We start from the raw sequence: 13,608 nt of genomic DNA on the forward strand, positions 1-13,608 counted from the left end.
TCTTTTGTCCTTTATTTCACAATCATGACAGAGTTTTTGGAGCGAACAGCAGCACCACAGCAGCGGGGAGCGGAGTTTCTTTTTATTTTTATTTTACGTGCGCGCATGAATCGTCCTGGAGATTATTTTACTTATTAACTACACACCTGTATAAAGCAAATGGTGACTGGTTTCTAAACACAATTATGACAGTTTTTGGAGCGAGCAGCAGCCCTACTTGCAGCAGCGGAGCTTTTTCCTTTTCTTTTTTTTTTTTACGTGCACATGCGAGCGAATCGTCTGTACAGAATATTTTATTAATTAACTACAGAGATGTATAATAAAACAAATGGTGACTGGTTTCTAAACACAATTATGACAGAGTTTTTGGAGCGAGCAGCAGCCCTACTTGCAGCAGCGGGGAGCGGAGCTTTTTCCTTTTCTGTTTCTTCTACGTGCGAGCGCAAGCGAATCGTCTGTAGAGAATATTTTATTAATTAACTACACAGATGTATAACAAAACAAATGGTGACTGGTTTCTAAACACAATTATGACAGAGTTTTTGGAGCGAGCAGCAGCCCTACTTGCAGCAGCGGGGAGCAGAGCTTTTTCCTTTTCTTTTTTTTTTACGTGCGCGCACGAGCGAATCGTCTGTAGAGAATATTTTATTAATTAACTACACAGATGTATAATAAAACAAATGGTGACTGGTTTCTAAACACAATTATGACAGAGTTTTTTTGGGGGAAGAGCCAGCTGCAGCAAGCAGCGGAGTTTTTTTTTTTCTTTTTTTTTTTAATTGTTTACATGTGCGTGCGCGAACGGGACAGTTGATCCTCAAACTGGGTCCCGCAGAGGTGGAAGGACCACTGAAAGTGGCCGTCACCCAGACACAGCTCCTGCAGCAAATAATGATACTCTCTGTATTGGGAGCTTTTCACAACAACTCGCTTCGTGTGATCAAGGTCCGTCATGTTAGCTTGACTGACAACCGGAGCCGGCAAGCGGAATGGAAGCTCCTCCTATTTGATGACGCACCGGGGCGAATTTTCGCAGCGAAAGTCCACCCAAGCAGAGCAACACACCGGGCGAAGGAGGCGCGTCCGTCGCCTGGCGACCCACCGCGAATTTTGTAGCGTCTGATCATGTCCCGGTGTGAATGCGGCATTAGAGTGATAACAATATTGTTAGTACCATTAGTAATATGGGTCTTTTAGGTTCTAACTCTATAATTGGTGCTAATATGAGGCATCTCTCTTTTAAATGTGAATGTGATATTAATAATGTTTCTGCCTTTTGGCAACAAAATTTTGAAGAGGATGTTTTAGACATATTAAAGAGCTGTGTACTAAGAGAGAGCTGTCAAGATAATTTGCTCAGTAAGCAAGAATGTACTGCTATTATTACCCATCTATGTACAGGGGAAAGGCCTGGTGCTTTTATGTTATTCTTATTTTTATTATATTTTGTTTTTACTTGTTTTATTTTTATAGTACTGCTTTTGTTTTAAAGGCTTCTGAATAAAGAAAAACAGACAGACATTTAAAATGTCACATGACTGACCGACTCCCTGCACATTGGGACATCAAGCGTACTGGCTGTGCCTTCGAGAAAATAAACCTGTTGAAAATCCCTGTGACATCTGAAGTGTAAATTTTGGATTACAGCTGTAGAGCAGACGTCTATCACAAAGAATTTCTCCGACAGAATGAGCACTTTTTAGGCCAGACAGCTTTGGAGCACCAGACTTTGCATGGCAATGCTTCAGTGGAGGCAGGATCACAGTGCATTTCAATGACACATTTATTGATCATAAATGCTTTTGAATATAATTACATCCACAGGTCTGTGTGCGCAGCAGAGCGGCAAAGTCATACAGATAATTTAACACCACTTAATGACTGCTGCATCTATCAGTTTAATTTTACATGCAAATGATTTAAATTGGTCATGATGTGCATATTTGCAGGAGTGCAAATGCATGGACACCCCTGGAAAAGATTTTGTCTCGAAGGCAGCATGCATTGCTTTAAAAGCTCAAAGTACTTTTCTGCATTAATGCTTTTCATCTTCAGCCCAGAGCATATAGCATCCATTTCTTTCCAAAATGTGGAATACAAACTACAGTACATTTCCACAGTGTAATGGTCCAATCTTGATGCCTCTGAGCCCAGAGAAATCTATGCCACTTCTGGGCAAGTTTTTTTTTTTTTTTGCACAGTAGTTTTAAGACACATTTGTGACTGTAACTCTATTGTAGTGCTTAACAACCAAAGTATTTTCCCTGATATAACCATATGGGGTTATATCAGCTATTGATGAGTGGCTCTTCTTGATGCAGTGCTGTATGAGGGATTGGAGCTCATGGGTGCTCATCTTAGGCTTGTTCCCTTTCATTTCACACTGAAATTGTTCCAGATCATTTGAGATTATTCACTGCAGAGGGGAAATTATGCAACCCATACCAGTTTTTCTTTGAGGAACAGTGTTTTACACATTTCTGTAATTTTCTTATGAATCTGTTGACAAACTGGAGATCCTCCACCCATATCTGCAGTTCAAAAACTTTTGTGGATACTGCTTTTGTACCAAACTATTACTACAATCAACTCTTGACATCACCTGTTTAAAAAAATAACATTTTTTTTTAACCTCACTACTAGCTCTAAATTGCCCTGTCCCATTTTTTGTTTGTTTTTGGAATATGTTACAGGTCTGAATGAAGTTGCCAAACAAACCATGAAAGATCTTTGTTTCATTCCTTTTTCAATAAAATAGTTGTCAATGTAAATGTAAGAGTCACTTTTTTAAAATTTCCATTTCCTCTACAGTCCCAACTCCCGACCTTTAATGTTTTGGGCTGGTACATGAGTGTACTAGGTAAAAACTACCCACCTGTTAAAACCTTGTGCCCCTTACTTGAATTATCTGGCGTTGGCACAGGCAAAGTCTTTGTCAAAATATCATGGACACAAGCTCTCAGAGACTGGCCCTCTGGTGGCCACAATTACAATGGGAACATGTCAAGCTCATCTGAGGTCTTCGTGAGTTGAAGTTTCACCTCAATACACAAAGTCTTCCTCAACTCACAGATCAACACACACATGCAGCCAAGCAGTTCCAAGATCTACACTATACGAAGGAGATGGTCTAGTGCAAGGGTATTCAACTCATTCCAGAAAGTGCAGAGAGGTTGCAGGTTTTCTTTGCAACCACCCACTCCACCAGGTGATTTAATAACTTTAACATCACTTTTAGCAGACGGAATCAGTTAATCAGTGAAATCACCTGGTGGAGTGGGTGGTTGCAAAGAAAACCTGCAACCTCGCGGCACTTTCTGGAATGAGTTGAATACTCCTGGTCTAGTGGTTAAGCATTGGGTTTGAGACCAGAGGATCATCAGTTCCAACCCCAGCCACACTGGAAAATCACTAAGGGCCCTTGGGCAAGGTCTTTAATCCCCCAGTTGCTTGCAGTGTGCAGTTGAGCCCCTTTGCTTGGCAGTAACTTGACATTAATGTGTGTTTGTGTGTGTGTGTGAGAGAGAGAGAATTTGAGGCATCATTGTAAAGTACTATATACTGTAAGTGCAATCCATTTACCACTTATTTACACTGTATTCAATCAGGCAGGTAAAAAAAAAAAAAAAAAAAAAAAAAATCAATTTTACTAGGTAGACTGTAGACTAATCTTCCAAAACAATAAAAAAAAAACAAAAAACAAACAAAAAAAAAAAAAAAAACAGAGCCGACCATAAAATCGGCTGTGGATTCAAATACTCACAGGGCGAATTTGAAGTCGCCACAGGAATGTGAAGTCTGGTGAAGAAAAGCAGGTCCAACAACAAGATCTTTTAATTCCTGACAGCTGTTTTTCTGGATGCCACTCCAGCAGTATTTTACTGCTTCTTGGCATTTTACACTTTTGTGCGGTTAGTATGGGTGGTGCAGAATGACCAGTGAAGACATGAATCAATGCCTGCGTATACTGTGTTACTCAGAGTAAGACTTGTGGTCACGGACAACATTTATGTCCGACTTGCGACACACGAATATACAGATGCACTGTTTGGTTTAAATGGCGTAAAACCCCATTTTCCCAAGTTAAGGCCAACTCCTGTTCCTGAACTCTGATGCAGAGCTGAAACAATAAGTCTGCAAATACTGTGAATCATATTTCCTGTGTAGCCACATGTAGCTGCTAATGCATCATCACGGTTTTGTCACTCTGCACTAGTTTTACGGATCAAGTACATCCTGGAACCTTTTACAAAATTTCACTGTGATGAAAGACTCCAGACAAGATTTAAAAAAAGTGAAAATAATTGCACTGTGTTATTTTTCAAGATAACTTGTTGCGTCTTTTCAACATATTTAATCCTCGAACAAGTACATAAAAGGACGTGTTTAGTTCATGCCACACATGCTGCACTAGCAGCAGCCTTTAAATATGAAATTCAAAAAGGGTGCCATCCTAGTTTATTCATTTGCATTAAATTTGTTTCAACACTAAATCAACTAGTGGGCAAGTTTGTAAACATAAATTCAGGAAATATGTTCTTGCAGGAAGCATGAAAGTTGCATAATAAAGATTTCAAGATGTGCACAATCAAAATGGAATCAGGAGATATTTGATACAACCCGTTTTTAGGGACTTGAAAACATTATTAACCTGTTCTCGTCTTTCTTTTGGGCAGAAGGTACAGCAGTTACTACTTCTCAGCATTAGTGAAGGATCAAGTAAACAGGTGCTCCTGACTACGGTAAAGGAACACACACACACACATATATGATTTTGCTCTGTCTCAGCAGCAGCTGTAACTATTAAAGTCATGTAATCTGCTTCTTTCAGTTTATGACAAATACTGAAGGAGATTCTGATGTGGACCAATTGCAGAGAAGCGAAAAATATCAACAACGATTATTTTCCCTGGACTTTTTTCACTTGCTTGACCTCTCCTTTCTGCCCCACGTACAAGTGTTGACAGTGAGCACTTGCGCTGACTGGCCGAGGTTTGTGGCAGATACAAGGAAGACAGAATACCTAACAACAAATAGAGTTGCTTCCATTTGTGGCCTACATATCTTCACCAGCAACCTACTGGTGCCTTGAGATATTTCTCTGTTCCTGCTGCACTGGTTATCATTCTAAAAAAGTGCGGATGCTACACTTCATTTTTAGCTGGAGGTGTTTAATAAGAAAAGGATTTGTGCTATTTTCCCAGGGCACCCGTTTTGTTCGAAATGTGTGAAGTTCCTATTAAAGTTATGTAAATTTTATGTGCGAGTTTCTGATCAAAGAAATGTATTACAAAAACGGTTTGGGTATGGCTGTCAATTGAATCCAAAGCAAATAAACAAACAAAAACAATTTATACGTAACATCTGCCTCAATCAGATCTTAATCTTCTCACTGACTACGTTTACATGCCGTTAATTATTCGGGTTAAGGTCAATATTCCGGTTTCTGAATCATTAGGAATAACCCAGTTACATGCTTAAGCAGACAGAGGTTACTCCCTGTATACATGTTCATTGGTATCATTTGGAATATCCCCATCTAAACAGCGATGCACGTCTTCCACCGGTGCTTGATTTGGTCTAGCGTTCGTGCAAAATCCTGCTTCGTGTAAAAAACCCCTCACTACACACTTTTCTCAAACAGGCATTAACATTTTCTCATTTTTTCTCTCCTGCGGGCTGCCTCCGCATCAAAACAGCGAGCGTATGTTTCTGGACCTGTTGCCAGATTTGGTGCAGCTCACACAGCAGAGAGGGGGGCGGTTGTGACTCCGTAAGCCCATTGGAGGCAAGAGCAATCGCGGTGATGCTGGAGCCACGACCGACCCACCTGTGATAAGGACGCAGCAACACTAATGCGCTGTTATCGCTGCTTCTGTTGTGTCCGGTGGGTTTGAGCACGCCGCATACAAGTAGTTGCCTGTACTCAAAAGACCAAGATTCCTTGCGGATAGGACATGCGCAGAACACAAATAATGTTCCTTTCTATGGGGATATCCTGATGCGCATTTATATGACCTGATATTCGGGTTAGAAAAGGAGTAACCCAGGGGTCTTACTCGGTTTTTAAAAACCGGAATATGAGCATATTCGGGTTTCTGCAGGTGTTTACATGGCTGTGCGTAACCGGGTTATTGCTAATATTCCGGTTATGAAAGGGTTATGGCTGCATGTAAACGTAGTCACAGTTTAAGTCAGTGCTTCTAAATTAATGGTGTGTTACAGCCACCTTCTGTGACTAACAGTACCTTATTCAGGATACTGGAGCAACTTGTCACGTGTAGACTGTGCCATCTTGTGGCCATAGATGATAACAATGTATTTTTCCCCATATATAAAAGTTGCAGGACCTCATTACGTAGCAAAAAACTGTCAGTTGTAGTCCAGAAAATATAGTAATTATTAGTCCTCCCTCAAGCAGATGCAAGTTAAATATCTTTTCAACTTTTATCATATAGATTATGTGTTGATGAAAGCAAGTTAACTTTAAACAAATAACAAAAAACACCAGCAGGTGGACACCAGTTTATTAGTCAGTTAAAATCTTTAACACACTTCAAAGCTGTACGGCCTTTCAAATTTTACAAAACTGACCAGATTTAGTTTCTACTGAAATCCAAGCAATATAATCTAGGCTTATTTTTTGCAACATGGTGCAAAATTACAGCTAATTTTAATGAAGAGAACATATTTATTCCATCGTGAATATTTATTTTTTTTTCTTTTTAACGCCATCTACAGGAGGAAGCGGATGTGCGCATGTGTAAGGTTTTGAGGTGGGGTGCACGCTAACATCTCTGTCAGACCTCTTGTAAATCACTTCAGAGGTGTTATCTTGTTTTGAAAATAGCATTTTACCTGAGGCCATCAAATATTGCCACCGGGTATGCAAAGACTTTGCATCTGTGCGTCCGTCTGTGCTCAGCATAAGTTTAATCTTATTCCTGCCAGAGTCTTCAAATTCACAGAGAAGATTCTTGGGACACAGACCTTGGACAAGTTCAATGATGACTAACCTTGACCATTCTGTTTCATTGTGTTCCTTTTTTTTTTTTTTTTTGGAGAGTCGGGGGTGACAGCCAATCAGAGTAGAGTGGCACCGTGACGACATTAGCTGGTCTAGCTAGCTGCAAACGCGGTTTCATTTGAGGTGTAAATATAACCTCTTTGTCATATATTTTGTAAAAGCGTGCAAGAAATAAACACTTCTAAAACTGGAAACGCTGTTTTTGTAACCTGTTAACATCTCTGGAGTCATTTACAAGACATTTTGCGGACGTCAGCTGTGCACGCTCACTTCTGCTAATTAAAAATCTAAATTGCTGATCTTGTCAAAAGCTCATGTATATGCACAGGCACGCCCTCCTGCAGACAGCATTAAAACATAAATATTGTTTGTGATTGATTGATTTACTGAGGGGCTTTATTGAACATGTACAAAATTGTAGGTAAGACAATAGGATCTTAATAATTAATGTAAATAACAATAAATGTTCACACTCACTTTGCACTGGGATGCCAATTAACCCACTGCAAATTATAAAGAAGACAAATGCTCATATGGCCAAGGGCATTTTAGCACTGCATTATTTTTAGACTCATAAGTGTTTATTTCTCGCGAGCATTTACAAAAAATATGAGACACATATTCGATATACACAGAAATACGCCATTTCAGAGTGTTTTTCTGCCATCTTGGTTTATTTTGTTCAATCATGAAGCTAAATGATGTCACGCTGCCTTTCTTTACTCCAATTGGCTGTTGCGGTGTGCTTCCTAGCATCCCCTTGCGCAAGTCCGGGGAAGCCCCCCCACATAATCCAAAAGTGCAACTAAATGTAGATCATGGCCATGTGATGGGTGGAATTTCTTCCCTTTGGGGGAAGAAATGTGGTGGCCAAGCGTCAGGAAGGGCATCCATGTGCCAAATCAACATTCAGATCCACCTCAGATCTGCTGTGACGACCCCAAGTCACTTACGAGAGGAAGAAATTTTAAATTGCTTCCAGACAGCGCAAATTTTGATCATATTGGCAATATCAGATTATGAATCCATTATTTAAAGACTAAGGAACAAAATGATAGTTGAGCAGTACTGGGTGTCTTTAGTTCATGACCTCAACACTGCATCTGCTGAGTGAAAGAAATCACAAAGACTCCCTGAGGGAATCAGCTGCATGCTTCTTCCACAAGTTCATTCCTATTCTATTTCTGTGGATGGCGTCTTAATCGAGAACTGCGCAGCCTATTTCTGAGGTGAATATTCCATCTGAAAAACAGGCAGCAGACTTTCTGTCTGAACTATCATCTGTGACATTTTACCATTGAAACAAATGAATGCAAGACAGAAGTGTAGCGGTGGCTGTCAGAGAGAGAGGGCAAAAATAATAAAGAAGTCAACCCACGCAGTGGCAAAGTATTGCTTGTCTCAGCCATCTTGGCATGTTTTTAATAGGTGTGCGGTTCTGCGAAGGAAGACATTTGTCTCAATATATTTCAGGCATAAAATGGGACTTCAGCAAAATACAAACTAATGCTTTAAAAAACTTCATTGATTATGAACTGATAAAAAAAAACACAGCTTCCTGGTACCAGAAGTAAAGCTATAGTCACCCAGTATTTGGACCATACCGCTATTTATGCCATACATTGCTACATCAACATGCCAATGATGTGAAAACACTATTTATATTTAGCATGTTTGTGAACAGCATCACTGTCATGAAGACGACTTTGGAAAAACTGATAAGAATTTTTTTTAAGACGGTCTGTCAGTCATGCATGCCACAGTGATGTGGAAATCCCTCAGTTTGCAGAAAACTTTCATCACGTAGGTCAAAATAGGTTGCTAAAATATTACACAAACACCTTCAGAATTACAAATTAAAATGTTCTTTGTCACGTGAAAATAAGCTTTAAAATTGGCATTTGGGGTAAATGTATCCCTTAAAAATGAAGTGTATAAAGGCTGCCAACAGTTTTTATCCTGATGCCTATTACACTGCGGTCATTACCATCGTTGCCCTTGTGTGTGCCAGATGGCACATGACATGGTGTGTAAACTGTGCAGCTACACTTTCTGCTCTGCTTGTGGATCTCTTGTTGCATTATACTGGCCTCCACCAGGATCTGTCTATGTGACTACGCCACACCTCAGTGCAACAGAGAGTCTGTTTAGACAGACGCTAGCATGCATACCAACATTGCAGTAGTGTAAAAGATGAGCTGCAGTGAGCAGGACAAAAGTGCGATGTAGTAAAAAATGGACAACAAGGTTAAGTGCATGGTGGAAACTTATTGGCTTCAATTTAGATTGTGCATCAAATCTGACCAAACATTTAGCACGGACTGGCTTCGATCGCAACATGGTACACTATTTAAAGTTTGAATTTGTCAAGCGGCAGGTCATGTGTTGCTGCCACATGTCACCACACTATACTTTTGGATCCCAGACAGCAACCACCCGAGCTGGACCGGTTCATCCCCACGTTTGAAAATAAATGTCTGCTGCAGCTGTGTGAAAACCCCAAGTGTGTAATAAACCAGTGCTCTTAACACCTCATGAGCATCTGCAGTTGAGCCAGGGACACCCAGCTACAAGGCAATTCTTACTGGCAGTAAAGTAAAAGCTATCCAAATAAAAACAGTCATAGAGTGGCATTAGCGATGTCAAGATAAAGTGTTGTTCAAATGTGGACACCTTTGACACTAAGATGAGTTCTACAGCCAATTACATCACCCAAAGCTTTATCATTTCTAGTTTAAGAATTCACTACAGACTCCTGGGAACTACTGTTTAAATATACTGCAACACATTTATTGTGATATTAAAAGCTGGAGGTCACATAGCACAATTCATGTAGATGTAACAAGCAATATTAGAGTCTTTATTGATATGTTGCCTCACTCCTGTTTCACTGTTTAGCATTTAAATAATGACTATATCATTTGCACTATGGAATTTAGATGAATTAATGTGCCAAAATGATCACAACTGGCATTAAAGCTCCCAATATTCTCTCTAATAAAGGTCAATGTGTTTTTCCCAGATGCCATCTTTGGCTGAATGCAATGAAGAAAGGACACTATAAATTATTTTTGATGACGTATTTATAATACAGTTTATAGCAGAGGTCAGAGTACTCATCTACTGTGAACTGTCAGAGAATCATTTCTCATTTACTATTTTATGAATAGGATATGACATACACAGTAAATGGGCAGTGCAGTCTCGTTTCAGGGTGGGCACTAAAGGGGTTAAAATATGATGCATATGATTTAATTTCTCTACTTCCAGGGACAGAAGCATGGCACTTTCTCTGGGATTTTGGGCAAATTATATGCAGACAAAGTGAAAATGCAAACAAAAAGTGACGATGTGGTGGAAAGTGGCATGTGCTGGGGTTTGTTTATGAGTCACTCGGAGCTCAAATGTGTCGAGGCGGTTTGCAGGTGAGAGAAGAAGCAGCTACTCTTGTTAGCTGTGTAGGCTAAGGGCCCGGTCACACGGTACATGGCGATCACTGAACAAGGAAAAAAAGTCCCAAAGTCAGAAGTCATCGAGCGAAAGTGGACGAATGAGCCTGCACTTCTCCCATCACCGAAAAGCCTGAGAGTCCAGAGCACATAAAAGAACAAAACAAAACTGAAACTAACAAAAGAAAAATGAAGCGAACAGCGACCTTGATGCTTTAAATAAAATCAAAACAAAACATTCATGATGACGTACTTGACAGCGGGTATCAGCCCGTGTGCCAGCCTGTGATCATTTCTGTAACCAACATGTGCTCTCAACAGCACTTGCAGGTATGAAAGTTGTCCTGACAACATGTTTGTCTTCACAAAAACAATGTGTGCGCACACGCATGTTCACATGCTGTCTGTGGCTAAAACATTCCAGCCACAGATGGCATGCAAACATGTGTACAGCAGTCTGTGGCACACAGCTGTTTGTGTGCACATAGCCTCTCCAGCCACAGACGGCATGCGAACGTGCACAATAGTTACAGTAGTTGGTAAAACGTTCTTGCCACTATTGTTTCTGTATGACAACGTTGCTTTTCGTCCCATACATGAACGAGTCACATTCAGCTCGTCGGATCTTTAGTTATTGATCTGTTCAGATATCGTCAGCGTTCGTGCAAGACGTCGGACTTGGGAGGTTAGACAAAGTTGGACGACAATCAAACGGAACACTGACGGTACGGGAACTATGCAAATGATGAGGAACTGTCAAGACAGAAAGCAAAATGGAATACGGAAGAACTGAGGTTGTCGTCGGGATTCGTTCACATTTTTCAACAGTTTGAAAATTCTGGCTAAGCGCCAGCTACAGGAACGGAGCTGGATGACTGTTAGTTCTTGTTTCGTTTTGGCTTTGGTGTCCTTCGTTAGTGCCGTGTGACCGGGGCTTAACACTTACCGACACGACCTCTCCCATTTGCTTTGTCTTCCCATCTCCACTGGGAGCCGAAAAAAAACCCCGCACTTTTCGCTACTGCTTCAGCGATTGCAGCTGAAAACAAAACAGTACACCATTTTCCCATTAGAATTGATGCTGTTTGTGGGAAGAGACTAATACTTGGGTGGGGTGTGGGAGCTCAAAGCAGTCATAGGATGAGGGTTTCAACAGAAACCATTTTAAACCGGCAGGTTCGCTAGGTGACAGCGAGTATGCTTTTAAGTTTAGCGAGCTGGGCTGAATGGTTTGTGCTCAAACTCCACACTCCACCTGGGGATTCACTGCCGTGTCCATGTCGGCTGTCACCACATGTGATCAATTCCTGCGATATCACGCTGGGGTTCAAATAAGACTGAGCCGCCCTATTATCACAATATGGCCACCTACAAAAGAACTTATGTGGATTCTCAGCAGCTCAAACTGAATTGTTTTCATTACTGAAGGCATTCCAGAAAGGATTTCCCAGATAGGGCTACGGGGTTTCAGGTGGCCACTGATGTTGCTGTTGCCTGTTGATATAACTGGTGATAAAATGGATGTCACATCACACAACTATTCAAAGGGATCACCAACACAAGATGAGACCAAGGAGGCCAGCAATAAATGGCACAGTCTGTCAAGGTTAAAGATCAAACTGGGAATGCACTATGCCTGTGCACAGGTTCAGTTATTTTTTGTAGGACAGATAACTCAGTGGATAAGGAGCTGACCTGCCAAAATGTAGACCTAGGTTTGAATCCCGCTTGTAATGCCTGTCTGTGTCCTTGGACAAAACATTTAATCTTTCATTGTCTCAGCCCTCCCAGCTGTAAAAATGGGTATCGGCCTTCGCTGGGGATGTAAATGTGAGGCATCAGTGTAAAGTGCTTTGATCATCTGCGAAATGTAAAAGTGCGATAGAAATGCTCAGGCACAAAATGCATTTTGTCTACAGTCAGTCTTCTTTGTCTTCCAGAAGGCTTCCACCAATAGCTACAGAGAACTACCCTGGAAAAAATGTGTATCACCAATGCTCCAGTCAAGCAGGCAATGGCAACAACATGGTGGCTGAGGGACAAAGCAAAGTACGACTGTTCGCAGTTTTACTAACAGCACAAATGGGTGTTTTCGTTTCATAAGACACTGGCCTAAATCTGTCAGCAGTTGACTTTGTGAGTTTAAGGTTAACTTGGACTCATGGAGCGCAAATCAACTGTCACTGATTTGTTTGGCCTGTACGGACTCCTCTTGATCACTGCCTTATAGAAACTTGTGCTCTGTGAAAGTGACATTATAGGTTATGTCAACTATATGTAGATGTTTGCATGTTGAGGAGCCTTTCTTCCCGTTCTGAATGTAAAAAGGTTTGCTTTTACAAACTAAATTAATAAAGCTATAAATATATGGGTGGTGGGTCTCATAACAAAATGTGTAACCTGTTGATGATGAAAAAAAACAACCCTTCTGTTGACTTTTATTCACCTTATAGCAGAAGATGAGTAACAACAATGAAAACTAGATAAAAAAAGATGTCCCTATGGAAGTAAATCTGTGCCATCAGGGTTTGAATTTGAATTTTAGGTTGAATGTTTTTAGCATCAAAATCAGTGTTTGAAGTTGAATTTCTAAGGTTGAATTTGTTTAGCATCAAATTATTCGTCTCAAAAACTCCAACCTTAAAAAAAAAAAAAAAAAAAAAAAATTCAACCTCAAAAATTAGAAAAGCAGGGAGAAGCAATCAATCCCCGTCTCAATCATCCATTTTTTTAGGTTGACATTTCTGAGGCTGAATATTTTGATGCTAAACAAATTCAACCTCAAACTCTGATTTTAGTGCTAAAAACATTCAACTTGAAAAATTCAAATTCAAACTCTAATGGCACAGATTACTTCCATATGTTCCTGATAAAGACAAACTGGTTGTTTGATCCTATAGCTAAATGCAGGCCATCGAAAGGAGGAACCTTTGAGGGTCTCTCACCCTGTTTCCACAGGGCTTTTGTGTACAAAATAGCCTATGGCCTTAAAAGTCACACAGGGCAGGCAGGGACTGGACGAATCTCTTCAGACCAGATGTTATGGTTTTTGTACGTTCCACTCCATCACATATGAGTAGCAAGTTCTGCATTTGTCTGATTCTTGCTGACCATTTTAACTGCTGATGTCTC

This window comes from Thalassophryne amazonica, chromosome 15, assembly GCF_902500255.1.
Source record: "Thalassophryne amazonica chromosome 15, fThaAma1.1, whole genome shotgun sequence".
Lineage (NCBI taxonomy): Eukaryota > Metazoa > Chordata > Actinopteri > Batrachoidiformes > Batrachoididae > Thalassophryne > Thalassophryne amazonica.